General features: G+C 41.7%; 1 long non-coding RNA gene across 3 annotated transcripts in view; it reads left to right on the top strand.

Moving 5' to 3' along the window:
• LOC111540092 overlaps positions 1 to 10128 on the top strand; it is a 56942-nt gene extending 46814 nt beyond the window's left edge. For all 3 annotated transcript variants that reach the window (XR_002730890.2, XR_002730891.1, XR_002730889.2), the window contains one exon: positions 9538 to 10128. This is a non-coding gene — a long non-coding RNA (uncharacterized LOC111540092). The remainder of the gene's footprint in view (positions 1 to 9537) is intronic.
• The last annotated feature ends 5460 nt before the right edge of the window (positions 10129 to 15588 follow it).

Here is a 15588-nt window from a genome sequence, read left to right as displayed (position 1 = left end):
CATATGTTGATTAGAGGCAAGAACTTTCTATCTACTATATTTGCATCCTACCTCCACCTCCAGTGTCCAGCACAATATGGGCACTCGAGACACTTGAACTCACTTGTAGATTTAGAGCCATGTTCGTTCCCACTATTTGGGGGACAAAGCAAGAACATGACAAGTCTTGAAACGAAAATGAATAGTAGCATCCTAAATGAATGAGATTGCTCATCTGTGGAAATCTATTCAGGAAGAAATGATCCGGATGAGTGTTCCTGATAAGATGAGGGAGCTTCTCAGCTCCCAGCCAGGGACCTGCGATGCTCCCTGCAAGAAGGAAGGCATCAATTTAGAGTGTAGCTAATGAAAGACAGGCTGTCATCTTGGAAATAGTGACATGTCTGTCTCAAAGGTATATTCTAATGACAGAAGTCTTTGGTGACTTTAAGGAACATTGAAAAAGCAAGTGTTTGGTAAGAATTCGTGATTGCCAATCTGTCACTGTCAGAGGCACAGAGACGCCGTGTCTGGAGGATGTGAGCTTTCTAGTCACGTTTAAAGCGGCGCTGCCTAGTGAAGTAGGGATAAGACCAGCAGCATCTCCCAGATCCCTGTTTGAATTGCATGCTTGCCATGAATCTTCTGGTGACAAGTCAGTTTCCCAGGCAATGTGACAGCTGGGGGTGAGGTGACAGGAATGGAGCGGGGGAGCTGTACCCTGCACAGTGGACAAGAGTCTATCAGTCACCATTAAGGTCTGCTTTCTGTCCAAATGAAATTGGCTCTCATGGGTGTCTTGTGATTTTAGGGCGCAGGAAACAGTTCCCAGAACGTGGCTGATCCTAAGGAGAGCAAATTTGCCACACCTGGAACTAGATCCTGCTCTTCTGGTTGTCTGCCTGTGAGGGGACCCAGCCTCAGGCATCCCACTTCTCTCCTATCCCTGAAGTTTGCTCTTTAGGCGAGTGACTGGGGAGTAAAGGGAGGAAACAGCAGCCGATGAATAGGCCCAGCCTTGAAAATTGACTTAGTTGCTGAGGAAAAGATGAGTCGAATGGGGTGAAAAGACAGAGAAGTGTATTAGGGAAGGTGGACATAATGTTTTCAATGAAATCATGCTTGGAGCTAAGGCTTCTGCTACTGCTTGAATGATAGTACATTCTTCTTTTAAAGGCATGGAGATCACCTTCAAATAAATCAGACTAGAGACAATAATGCAACAGAGACGCCAGACTCACAAATAAGCCTCTACGGCAGCACAATCCCAGGGTTCTCTTACATTTTCTTTAAGAAGCTGAGATGCCTTGGTTCCACTGGGCCCTAGTAACAATAAAGAAAATGCTGTTGAATTTATGGTTACATTTCATCTACTTGAAAAGTCTGGAGAGGAATTTTTTTAAAATAAATAAATAAATAAATAAATAAATAAATAAATAAATAAATAAAGAAAACACACTTGATTCTAACAGGGGCACTCTGCTTTTAAGCAGATGCACATTCAGTTGCAGACTTTGTTTTCTCCCCCAATTAGTGTCCAAATGAGTAACTCACAATTTCCATTTGCATGGTTCATTTTGTTTCCCAATGAAGTAAATGATTATTTCTTGGTTCAAAGGAAGTCTTTTCAAGGACACCAAACACTGATAGCATTCTGATCCTTGTAAATTAAAAACTTTTGCTCACAGTAATAAAATCAACATTTGGACTGAGATTCCAGAGTGTTTGCCTTTTTATCCCCATCAGCCCTGGCGTATACATAAGTCACTCAAGGGCCTAATCTACCTCAGGTGTGCTCGGAAAAACTGATGGGGCAACCATGAGATTCCCCTCTCCGGTTACATATGACTGGAGGACGGTCAACCCACAGTCTGTGAAGTGGTTTGGTGTGATGAGCTTTGTTCAAAGAAGGAGTTGGGTTGGGGAGATTCCCACTCTCTGGAACTCGAATGGAAAACAGGGGGTTAATCAGGCAGTCTGTAGTGGAGTATGAAGCTGATGAATAATATAATAGAAAGAGGTCGATCTGAGGGTCATGATGGGCCATGAGTAAGTAAGCCACCATTGGAGGTAAGTGTGACATAAAAATAAAATTCCAAGCCACCAGCTGACTGATGGACCCTCTCCAGGCCAAGGAGAACCAAGAGTAACTTTGAAAACTGAGTCCTTGGCCAGGCGCGGTGGCTGAAGCCTGTAATCCCAGCACTTTGGGAGGCCGAGACGGGCGGATCACGAGGTCAGGAGATCGAGACCATCCTGGCTAACACGGTGAAACCCCGTCTCTACTAAAAAATACAAAAATCTAGCCGGGCGAGGTGGCGGGCGCCTGTAGTCCCAGCTACTCTGGAGGCTGAGGCAGGAGAATGGCGTAAACCGGAAGGCGGGAGGCGGAGCTTGCAGTGAGCTGAGATCCGGCCACTGCACTCCAGCCTGGGTGACAGAGTAAGACTCCGTCTCAAAAAAAAAAAAAAAAAAAAAAGAAAACTGAGTCCTTGGCCAGGACAACATGGGAGGTCAGATGTGCCTGTTATGCCCTCTCCCTTACCAACGGCCATTGGGCTTTCTTCCCTAAGGGCTAAACAGCAACCAGCCCTTCCTACAGACTCCACCACTCCAGTCTACAGAGAATGCGCAGTAAAGGTTTTTGTGTCCTCTGCTTTCGATGTCGGGGGCTGAACACTCCACCCTCGAATCATGCTGATGCCCCATTATTTGTACATGGGACCCATAAAGGGGCGTGAAGCTCAATTGCACATGCACATGTTTCTTCTTTCATAAATATTCATGACTCCTCCTGTAGCTTATTGAATATGCATATTTGACCACCCTCCTCAGCATAAATTCCTGTTCCCTTTGCCCCTCCTCAGAGTATCTGTTTCTGGCTTCTGGCCAGAGGCTATGCTTCCCAGTCTGTCAGAATGGCTGCACTGCAGACTGCAGTCCTTTATGAGAAATAAAGCTCTCCTTTCTAAATTTACGAACCTCTCCATTCTATCTATAGTTGACATGGTTGGCCATGAAGGTGGGATCTATGGAGAACCCCAGTTTCCCCCAGCATGATCTGAAGTCAGCAGACCCATGTCTGCTGCTCAGTTGTCTCCCTGACTGCTCTGGGAGGAAGCTGACTCATTTTCCTCAGATCCAAGATCTCCTGCTTTTAGGTTGAAGATTTCGGAGACATTATTTCTCTCTACCCCTTCCCTTTCTTTCTTTCCAGTCCGGACTCAATCTGTCCCACTTCCCACCATCCAGACCCCAGAGGGAACGTCTTTGTTGACTCCAGTTTTGGGAGGGGGCCTCTGCAGCCTTCTTGGTTCCCGCCATCTGAACCCTTGAGGAGATAGATCTCCCCTGTCAGCCCCAGGTCTAGGGGGCGCTTCCCAGTCCGGTTGGTCACAGCTGGTCTGGAAGTCTAAGGGCACTCAGAGGGACTGGTAGTAGTTACAGTGAGTGCAGTTATAGAGAACTTTAGGTCTAAGGGATAGAGAACTTTAGTTCTGAAGGAACAGTCTCTTCTCAGCCACCATAAAAGATCCCACTGGCTAACATGCTTAAGAACCATGGGAAGATCATTATTATTATTATTTCCAAGATAGAGTCACCCAGGCTGGAGTGCAGTGGCGTGATCTCTGCTCACTGCAACCTCTGCCCCTGGGTTCAAGCGATTCTCCAGCCTCAGCCTCCCAAGTAGCTAGGATTACATGCCACGCCCGGTTAATTTTTGTATTTTTAGTAGTGATGGGGTTTCACCATGTTGACCAGGCTGGTTTCGAATTCCTGACCTCATGAACTGCCCAACTTGGCTCTCCTTGGCCTCCCAAAGTGGTGGGATTACAAGCGGGAGCCACCGCACCTAGCCAATTTTTTTTAAAGGACAAGGAATAGTGTCATGGTTAACCTTAACAATTCTCTTGAGTAAATTAAAGATAAAAAATCTGACCTAAAGCAAAGTTAAAATCCTTTGTAAGCTCAAACTGATTACTTAAGCCGCCCTGAGGGAATAACAATAAAAGCCACTCTGCCTTGTGGTCTAATAGTTAAATTTCTGTGATTTCACTGCCATGGCCTGCATTTGATTCCCAGTCAGGGAATCCTTTTGGTTTGATATTTGTGTGACTTTTGCCATTTATTGATCCTTTTCCCTTTTGAAGACAGCTTTTGATTTTCTGTCTTTCCTCTGTGGGGCATGTGGAGCTTTTGAGTCTTTGTATGTAGATGGTCAGCTGTGAAGCTGAGACCCTAGAGAATATGGCTGGGCAGAAATGTGGGCTGTACTCCTTTTGCTGCAGGTGAAACTTTCCTTTCTTTAAGCTGTCTTTTGGGATGGATGAGAATCTTGTGGGACTGCTTTGAAACCTCTTTGGAGATGCCCCATGTGTCCTTGGTTAAGCCTTATTGATTTCACTTGGGAGATGACCTTTGGTAAAGAAATTCAAAAGCTAGCAGTACTGGCTAAAATCTGGTAATAAGAGATTAGAGAGGATTTTTTTTTTTCTTTTAAAGAGCTCTATGGTTAGAAGTCAGCTTAATTAAAAGCTGATATCCAAGATATAAGTATAATTTTCTAAAAGGGCTTTATGCTTTTTCTCTTTTTGGATTCTTTTTTGAAAGATTTTTTTTTTTTCTTCTCTTTGATTGAATTCTGTTTGTTTCTTCGTTTACTTCTGTCTGTCTCTTGTTTCTCTTGCCACCTTCAGTTCCATTAGGACCTAAAATAAATTCTAACAGCCTGGGATCCCTTAAGGAAAACCGAAAATGCACCAGACTCCTTTTTGGGAGGAAACTCTGTTTTTTCTTATGGAGCCCCAAGATTTGTAAGCAGATAGATTACTCCCAGGTTTAAGACTCTGCTCTCCAGGGTAGATGTGGTGGCTCACACCTGTAATCCCAGCACTTTGGGAGGCTGAGGTGAGCGGATCACAAAGTCAGGAGTTCGAGACCAGCCTGGCCAATATCGTGAAACCCCCATCTCTACTAAACAGACAAAAATTATCCGGGCATGGTGGTGGGCACCTGTAGGCCCAGCTACTTGGGAGACTGAGGCAGGAGAATCGCTTGGACCTGGGAGGCAGAGGTTGCAGTGAGCCGAGATCATGCCACTGCACTCCAGCCTGGGCGACAGAGTGAGACTCTGTCTAAAAAAAAAAAAAAAAAAAAAAAAGCTTTACTGTCTTTTGTATTGCATTACCTAATGTCTGGCTTTTGGGACTACCAGAGATTACTTTGTACTATGAGAAAACTTGACACTGGTGTGTGTGAGAAAACTTGACCCTGGTGTGTGTGATGACTGCCAGTTACAGGTGAGAGCTACAGTGTTAGAGGGGGCTGATGGCAGTAGTGTTATCTACAAACAAACCTTGCCTTTGTTCAGATCTAAGTCTGTGCCTTTGAGATGTACATTTTCCACCTTGTTTCACCTGAGTCGTGTCTTTGGAGATGCAAATTTAGAGCTGCCTAGCTAACAATTGTTTAGGGCATGAAACAGGTACACAAGAGATTGATAGTCTAAAGTGGGAGAGATACTTTGAAAACTGGCAAATGAAGAATCTTATAAATCTTTAAGATCTGCCTCTGTCTGTGTCTGTCATATACCAAAGTATATGAAAGAGCTGATACAAAGAGCTGATTCTGATATGAATATCTGAAAAATAGAGGCTAGCTTAAATACCTTTTAGTTCACAAGACTTTGGTAATCTTTGGTAAATAAAACTAGGTTCAAAATTATCTTCATGGCCAGGCACAGTGACTCACACCTGTAATCCCAGCACTTTGGGAGGCCGAGGTGAGCAGATTGCTTGAGTCCAGGACATGGCAAAACCCTGTCTCTACTAAAAATACAAAAAACTTAGCCAGGTGTGGTGGCACATGCTTTGGAAGGCTGAGGTAGGAGAATCACCTGAGTCGGGGAAGTCAAGGCTGCAGTGATCCATGATCATGCCACTACACTCCAGCGTAGGTGACAGGAGTTAAACCCTTTCTCAAAACAAACAACACACAACAACCAAACTTCTCTTCAGTAATTTTTAAGCTTACAGTTATGTTAAATTAAGTAATCCTGGGGTTTTTCACTGGAAACTAGGGCTATGAAGAGTTAGAATAGTAGTTAACATATATAATTAAAACTACTAGTGTAGCAGGACTAGCCCCAGACAAGAACCCTTCAGACACCACTGAGTTGTGGAAGGAAAGGGCTTTATTCAGCTGGGAGCATTGGCAGACTCACATCTCCAAAAACCAAGCTCCCCAAGTGAGCAATTCCTGTCCCTTTTAAGGGCTCACAACTCTAAGGGAGTCCGCGTGAGAGGTTTGTGATGGATTGAGCAAGCAGCGGGTGACTGGGGGCTGCATGCACTGGTAATCAGAATAGAACAGGACAGGGATTTTTCTAGTGCTTTCCCATACTACGTCTGAAATCTTTAGATAACACAAGCAGTTAGGTCAGGGGTTGATTTTTTGTTTGTTTGTTTGTTTGAGATGGAGTTTCGCTCTTGTTGCCCAGGCTAGAGTGCAATGGAGCAATCTTGGCTCACCACAACCTCCACCTCCTGGGTTCAATCAATTCTCCTGCCTCAGCCTCCCGAGTAGCTTGGATTACAGGCATGTGCCACCACACCCGGCTAATTTTGTATTTTTAGTAGAGATGGGGTTTCTCCACGTTGGTCACGTTGGTCACGAACTCCCAACCTCAGTTGATCCGCCCGCCTCAGCCTCCCAAAGTGCTGGGATTACAGGTGTGAGCCACCACCCCTGGCCAGGGGTTGATTTTTAACTACCAGGCCCAGGGCATGGTGCTGGGCTATCTGCCTGTGGATTCTATTTCTGCTTTTAGTTTTTACTTCTTCTTTCTTTGGAGGCAGAAATTGGGCATAAGACAATATGAGGGGTGGTCTCCTCCCTTACTAGATGTAAGAGAAGCAATTCTACATACAGAGTATATAAAGAAGGTAAGATGTGTTTTTTGGTGAAGTTTATAAAAAAAAACATGAGGATGTGATTTTTGCTAAAGAAAAAAGTAATGTTGTTTGGTTAGAGGCTATCTAAAATTTGCTTCAAAATGAAGGTCAAAATGATATAGATCAAACTAAATGGAGAAAAAATAAAAGGATGGGGAATGAGGAACCTTTGATTCGTGCATGGCCACTTGGTCACCTATAGTAGGAAGCAGCAGCTGTGCTGCATTCAGTTACTAAAGGTAAAAGTTACCAGTGGAATTTAGAGATGGATCCAACTCTGGGGGAGTTAGTTCACTGGGTGCATAAGGGAATGCAAACTAATAAGGAAAAAGCAAAATATTCAATCCTTTGGTTATTGTTATCCAGCATAGTGATATAGGACTTAAGAAGAAATTACTTAGGCAGATAATGAGTGCTGGAGTCCTCGGTAAGGCTTTCCCTTTTAATGACAAGCAGCCCCCAAATCATTTTCTAACAAGAGCAGCCTATAAAGTCAGGCTGCAGATATAGATGCTGGCAGTTGTGCCAATCATGTTCAAAATGGTGGCTCCATCTTCCCTTCTCTCTTTGTCAGCCACACATGCAGTAAGGAGCAGACAAGATGGTGCCTGGACAAGTGGAAAGCTCATTTGCATAAGATTATGAAAGTACCTCTGAGACTTGTGGTTACCAAGAAGATAGTCAATGTGGGGGGAAGGGCAAAGCTAAGTGACTACTGAAATCAGAAGGTATACTGTGAAGGAATTGCTCCGTTTTGTAGATCAGCTTCCTGAGGAACCGTTGCTAAAATGGGATTGTAAGAGTAAGCAAGTTATGAACAGTATCAGTATCTTTGGTTTTAAATGCTGTAGAATAGAAGAGCATGTTTGGGTTGATGTACACTCACTATTTTACAACTCACTATTGTACAACTCACTATTGTACAACTGTAGATGGAGATATGTGATCCTGACATACAGGAGATTATTCTCGAGGGAATGACCAGCCTGGGGTACTGGATAAAAGCTACTGTAAGGTCTGTTTACCCCAAGAAAGGGACTGCCTTATAAATGCCTAGTGGAGTTCCCCAGATAAAGCAGCTGATATACTTTGTGTGTAAGCCGTATGGAGCAGGATTTGTGATGTCGGGGATAGTCATGTGCTAAATATGCCCATTACCCAGGTCATGGTAAATGCTGTGGTTAAGAGGACCCCTTCTGCATCTGCATGGGCACTCCATATGATGATGTTGTTAGGTTCAAGGAGCCTTATCAAATCTGCTGTTCCAGCTTTCCCTTACATTACAGATACTAATGAAACATTAGAGTAATTGATAAGAAAATGGGAAAAGCAAATGGGAGAGTCAAAGGACTCAGGAAGGTGGAAAATTTTAAAGGGTAATTACGAAATAAAATGAATACAGAAAACATTGATGGGGTGAAACTAAGAGGAAAAAAGAAAGGGGAGAGTCCCATGACCCAGCAGGGTGAAAATCTTTTGATGGTTTTTGAGAGACTAAATAAATAAAATGGAAATCGATGGGGTTAAAACAAAGATCTTAACACAACACTATGGAAGGTTGGGTGGACCAAAGGGTGACCCTGCTGGTCTCCCAACATTAAAGGACTCCAAATCATTTTTCTGTATTTACCCTAGGATGGAGATATTTCTTAAGAAAAGTCAGGAGGCTGAGGCAGGAGAATGGCGTAAACCCGGGAGGCAGAGCTTGCAGTGAGCTAAGAGATCCGGCCACTGCACTCCAGCCTAGGTGACAGAGCAAGACTCCGTCTCCAAAAAAAAAAAAAAAAAAAGAAAGAAAGAAAGAAAAGTCAGAAGGCAAAGAGTGCAACGAAAATTGCCAGGGACAATGTTAAGGATTGAAAAAAGGGCTCCTGATCGACTGAGAAGCCAAATCCTTTTTCACCAGAGAAAGTAAAATGGTCTGGGGGTGGGAAAAAAAGAAGCTCCTGAGACCAGAACATAAAAACGTAAGGTTGATACGATTATGAAAGTTGGAATGTTTAAATAGGCTTTGTGTAAAGTACTTCTGACTCCTTTTTACCTCAGAGTTTTGTGAAAATGAATATTGTATCTGCCTGGGGGATGTTTCCCCTACCTACTACTATAAAACAGAAGGCATGTAAATCCACCCATCAAGCAATATTAATTGGACTTTCTAAATGAGAACCCATAACATTGCCCAAGCCTACAGAGTGTAGAGTAGAAGCTGGAGTGCTGGTAGTGCCTGGGCTACATACAACTTTGCAAAGGACCCAGTTCTCTACTTGAGAGCCCTTTGTGGAGCATTTACTGTGGCTTGTGGCAAAAGCTTGTGAGCACCTGTCAGCAATGACTGCTGAAACTTCGGACTAGAGAATTTCCACCTGAGGGGCATTTACTGACTGGTTATGAGATGTTAACTGAAGCCACCTGTATATAAAGAATATAAAATGATCTTGACACCTGAAATACCCATGCTGTCTGGGATGATGTCAGAGAAACACCCTAATGGGGATAGCAGGTGCCCAGAACTGCTCAGAGTTCCATAATACAATTGGAATGACTTGTCATGCTATCTGAGGAATGCAAGGAGATACTCATATACAGGGAGTCTTTTTTCCCCTAGAGGTGACTCTGGACCTGTGCAAGGAGTTACTGGATTCTGCGGTGCATGATAAACAGCTCTCACCTGACTGACAAAGAGCTGCTTGACTTGGGGATGGCAGTTTCAAGGTGAACAGACAACATCCCGATTGGAAGGCTGCTACTCTAATTGTAAAAAGTATACTTTTATCAGCAGAATTTACCTTTCTCTCTACCTGAATTCTCCAAAATTTGGAAACTTTTCATGAGTATTCTTATGTTATGGCAATGTGATTATTTGCATAAGTTCTATAAGAATCTGTTTTCTTTTGAAACAGGACACAGTTGGAGACATTGGTTATTTTACCAAGGCCTGAAGTATCTGTTTCTAGCATCTGACCAGAGGCTGTGCTTCCCAGCCTGTCAGAATGGCCATGCTGCAGTCTGCAGCCCTTTATGAGAAATAAAGCTCTTCTTTCCAAATGTATGAACCTCCTCATTCTTAGTAAAAATTATCATATGGAAAAAAATCTATATAGGGATAGAAACAAGAAAGCCAACTGGAAGTGGGGAAAACATGTGAAGAAGAGTTATGTTAGGGGTGGGACATTAGCATGAAGATTCACGAAGATCACAGGAGCCTACATGGCCTTTGATTTTATATTTTCTTCCGTTTCCAGACTCTGTTAGGTCCTGTGGCTCCACTATGGAACCTCTTTTTCCTGAGGCCTAATCACTTTTCTTGGTCACCTGGCTAGATTCCCATTTCCTTAGTTTCATGTTAAAGAACTTTGCATTTAAGATCACCATTTTGGCTCTACTGTTTTGTTGTTGTTGTTTACTTTGAATTACAAATGGAGTTTATTGTCTCTAGTACCCAGTGACTCCATAGATGGGGCAGACTTCGGGGGTTTCCCAATGACAGCAGCCCTGCTAATCCGGGAGCTCCACCTCTCTGCCAATCCCTCACCTGGGCCTGCCTCTGTAGGTTGCCTTCATCCTCAGGCAGGCTTTCTTTCTGATGGCAAAATGGCTACCAGCAAGTTCCTGGAGCTGCACGCTTTTTTGGGGTAATACAGGGGGTTCTCTTTCCTCTAACTGCTGAAATAAATTTTTGGGCTTCCCTCTGATTTGACCAATTTGGGTCACAGGCCAACTAGAGTCATGAACCAATAACAGACTGGGGATGGGCCAGTCTCCCGTTTATTTCAGGGGAAATGGAACAACTGCTAAGGAGGAACCTGCGACATCACTTCACTCTCATTCATCACAGACTTTGACATGCTTAAAACCACCAATGGCTTCCCAGGGCAATGAGAATAAAATAAAATGTTCTTAATCTTGGCATAGGAAATTCTGCATGATCTGGCCCATGCCTCTTTTTCCAGATAGGCCTTGAATCCCTCTCCCTCCTTCTTCTGCTTCATCTTCACTGAAGTTTTAATTCCTCAACAGGTCTGAATTATTTTCCACCTCAAGGGCATCAAATATGCTGCTGGAAGGGGTTCTACTTGGAACTTTCTTAACCCACTTTTTACCTAACTATCATTGAAATAAACTTATAAATTAAAATGAAGACAAGGGTCTTCAAACAAATGTACATAGAGCTATGAGAGAAGATAGGGCAAGGGGCTGGGGGAGACCTCATTTAGACTGGAGAGGAGGCAGGGAGGAAAGTTCAGGAAAGACCTTCCTAAGTTGATAAGTGAAGGCTAAATAGCTGTTATTTATTTAATATCTGTTTTTCCCACTAGACTGAGAGCTCTGTGAGTGCAAGGACCATTCCTTGTTTTGTTTACTTCATTATCCATAATGCACAGAACTGTACTGGCCTGCTGAAGGTGCTCAATATATATTTGAGGATTGACTAAATGAATATTCTGAACACCCCATGAGGTCATTTATTGTCTCCACATACCAAAGAGAAAACCAAGACTGAAAATGGGGAAGTTACTGACCAATGCCATCAGGACTTGCCCTCTAGGAGGTGGCCCAGCCAGAATTAGAACTCATCTGCAATTCTAAGAGTTTATCTACTTCCTATGGGGCCTTCTAAAGAGAAGTTATAGGTAGATTTGTGCTTTGGATCCAAGAGGCTAAGAAGTGTACCTCTAACTCCATCTAAACTGGACATTCTCCCAAACATGTCCTGAACTTTCCACCCCGCCCCTTTGTTCCTTCTTTTTGTTCCACTTGGAAAGCTTTCTCTGTCTTTGTATACCTATCCAAGTCTTACTCACTGTTCAGAGGTCACCTCAAATTTATCTTTTAAACTCTGTATGTTTGTTATGATGCCACCATCTATCTTGTGTTAGAGTGATTTATGTATATCTCTTCCTCCAGTCCATTAATTCCATCCTTGAAAGATGGGATCATATCTTAATTGCGTTTGTAAACACTAAGCTCTTAGCACAATGCCTTGTTTATAGTTGGTGCTCTTTATTTTTATTTTCAGACATGGGAATTCTTACTATGTTGCTTAGGCTGGTCTTGAACTCCTGGCCTTGAGCAATCCTCCTGCCTCAGCTTCCCAAGTAGCTGGGATTACACCTCTATAACCATGGACCCTGACTATTGGTGCTCATTAAAATTGTAAATTTCGATTCTGAAGTCTTACATTGTACTATCTTCCACAAGTGTGTTTCTCACGCAATATTCAGTATGTTTGACAGTGCCTCTTTTACTCACTGATGAATGTGGACCAGAAAAAATCCTCTTGGTTTCCAGGCTTGTCTCTGCTGCTGACCAGGCAAGTCATTTATTCTGTGTTTTTTCTTTTTTTTAAACTTGGAAAATGTAAGATATTATATATACATACAAATTAATTTTTGTGTATAAATAGATAAATATAAATTTATTTGTAAATGTACTATATAAAAGTAAGCTATTATGAAGTCTGACAATTGCCTCTTGAGAGTCTTGCAGGTGTTAGCTGATCAAATATGTTAACAAACTTCATGCTGTGACTGGCTTCTTGACATTGCTTTTGTTGCTCCAGCTCTTCATGTTTAAATGGATGCATGGTGAATGGGGGTTTGTCAAATAAATATGCACAAGAGAAAGAAACAGGGGAAAACATACTCTGTTCCAACACTGCCTATAATAACCTTGTACCAAGCTCTTTCATGATCTAGCTCTTCCACTGTTGGTCACTAGGGTATAAACTAAGAATCTAGACTAGATTGGGCTTGACTTCTCAATCTTGGCTCGTGACTGAAAGTCCAGTACACACACAGCACATCATCAATGCCATCAGGAATGCCCTTGTGAATTCTTGGTGACATAATGCTCAGGATACAGGCTTGGAGGTCTGCCATGCTGGGCTATATTCTCTGTGGCTTGCTTTGCTCTATGAAACTCTGTGCTTTGAGGATGGCAAGACTGCATCCAGAAAGAGCCTTCTCTTTTCCTTTCAGAAAGCAGTCTCCTTGAATCGACCCTATGTGATATCTGGCTGGAAAATGTCTTGACTCTGTTCATACCATCACATTAGAAACAAATATAAAGAACCATAACCCTTGAATGGCAGTGTGCATGGCACATATACCTCAAGCCCCAAGGGGGACAATCTGACCAATTCTTTCTTTCTGTTACAGAGAAAGAAAGCTTTGCAGATTACTGTCATTTATTTTTAAACCTTTATTATATTTGCCATTCGGAGAAGAAAGAAATCTCTAGTGAAACTTCCACAATATTCAGTTCAAGTGACTCATATTCCTGCTTAATTATTATAAAGCTTTTTGGTAGAATTCTTTCTGGCCCTAATTGAAGTTTATAGAACCTTTGCCTTCAAATGCAATAAATCTGTCATCACCAGGGAAGCAGTTTGCACCTGAGGCTACTGCCTGACATTGTAATATGGGGCTGACATTCTGATGAAGAGGCTGTGAGTGGGAGTCAGGCTAATGTCAACTCTAGCAAACACAAAGTCCACTGTTAAACCAAGGAGGGGCCTGGCCTGTGTTACACAGGGGCCCTAGGCCTGCAAGGAGATGAAAGTTGAGGCCTACCTCACAGGACTTCACAGCCCCTCATCCAGACACACCAATGAGTTGCTATAAGTTCACCTAGCCAATCTGCAATTTTCCTCATTCCTCCCCAAAACTTTATTGCAAAAGGGGTTGGAAACATCATAAGCATTTAATTAAGGGGAGTTTGGGAAATTGTACCTTTTAAAGCTAATAAACGGTCACTTTAAATCTTATTTCAAAAAGAACACATGCTTATTAGTAAGACATTTAGTCAATATAAACAAAAATGAAAAATTAAGTCAAATTATTGTTAGAATAGCCTTTAGGTCTTTTTTCTATGCACACATAAACATGTGATTTCCACAAAGTAATACTATCCATAAAGTTCAAAACCTATTGCTTTGCATGATATATCATGAACACATTACCATGCCATTAAATATTATTTTGAACTCTAAAAAATTTTAATGAATGTAACCATATTCCATTTTTGGGAATGTACAACAAGGTATCTTGGCAATTTTAAATGATTAAACATTTAGGTTGTTTTAAATTTCCATATAAGTAATGGAGACAATTATTAAGAAGACTTCTTCCAATTTGATAAGTAAATAATAGCATATTTTTATTAGAATTTATTTAAAACCAGTGAGGAATATAGGTTGTTGTGTGTTTTTTAGTCACTTGAAGTACTCCTTTTGTGATTTCCATACTTACCACATTTATATTAATGTGTTAATTTTTTCTAATTTATTTCTAAGAAATTTACATTCTAATAGTGTCTATTTTATTTCATTTTATTTTTATTTTTTAAAACATAGTTAGCCAGTTATATATCTATACACACACACAGATGCATATACATTGCATGCTTGCGTGTTATATGTGTTACAAGTATTACAATTTTATTTATGGGAGGCTTTCAAAAAACTGTATTAAAATATTAAAAAATTCGTTAAAACTTTCAAACTTTTCAATTTTTTTGTGCGTGAAATGCTTAGAAAGCCTTTAGATTTAAGTTATTTAAATACTTACTAGTACTTTTTTTTATGATGTTGTCGAAGTTTTTTGGGGTTTGTTTTTTACATTTAATACCATCTGGAGTTTATTTTGGTATGATGTGAGGTAGGGATCTTACTGTCTTGCTTCGTAGATATTCCCACACTATTAATTGAGTAATTCAGAATTCTCCAAATTATTTGAAATTCCATCTTGAATTTGTAATAATTTCAATTATTTAAAATTCCATGCACTACATTTTTATATACCTGTTCCTATTTTCTGAACTGTGTGGAATTGGTTGGTTGTTGCTGAGAGAGAGAAACAATGAGCTTAGGTCAGTTAATTACCAACTTGAGGCAGAGTATGCAAGTCAGAGGCCCCCTTACAGCTTTAGAGATCCTAATCTCCTGTGCCCAGGTCCCACTCTACAGTGGACCAGGCTCAAGACAAAATTGTAAAATTGGCAGAACTTCATAGAGGGCTGAAATTTGTAGCCTCACAAAATTGTCCACACCAAAGTCAGGGCTGTAGTAGGAAGGAGATCTTGGGACTAGGGTTAGGGTCTTCTAGACAGATAAACCTGAAAACCAGAAACTGGTTCCTCTGAATCTTCTGGACCTGTAGGAAGGGTCTCCTGCCCTTCATGGAATGATGGAATCTTCCCCTTGCTCCTCATGTACCAGGTCTCAACTAAGGCTGATGCTGTGGCAGAAACTACTTATCTTCTTGATGGTCTGCCCCTGACTCCCATCTTAGCCACTAGAAAGCCTAGGGACTCATTTGAACAAGGGATGACTGGGGAAAGGATGACCCTGCTAGTTTTGAAGATAGATTACTTACTGAAGGGGCTGCAGAGTCTGGGAATTCATACCAGTGAGAATTAAAAGAGCATGTTGGAGAGGGGGCGTGAGATAAAACTGGATAAGGGAGAATTTGTTGAAATGGGTCACTCTTCTGTTATCAGCATGAGTGCCCTCACATTGAGAGACAGTTCTGTATGCTGCTGGGGTGGCTCTTGAAAGCTTGGAAGAAGCAATGGTGTATACAGAAAGAGAATTTATTTTCATTGTAGGAAACTTAGAAAATGAAGAAAAGTATTTTTTAATCCTCTTTAATTTTTA

Source organism: Piliocolobus tephrosceles, chromosome 13 (assembly GCF_002776525.5).
Source record: "Piliocolobus tephrosceles isolate RC106 chromosome 13, ASM277652v3, whole genome shotgun sequence".
Taxonomy (NCBI): Eukaryota; Metazoa; Chordata; class Mammalia; order Primates; family Cercopithecidae; genus Piliocolobus; species Piliocolobus tephrosceles.
Note: the sequence above shows the minus strand (reverse complement) of the source record. Positions and strands in the feature narration are given on the sequence as shown.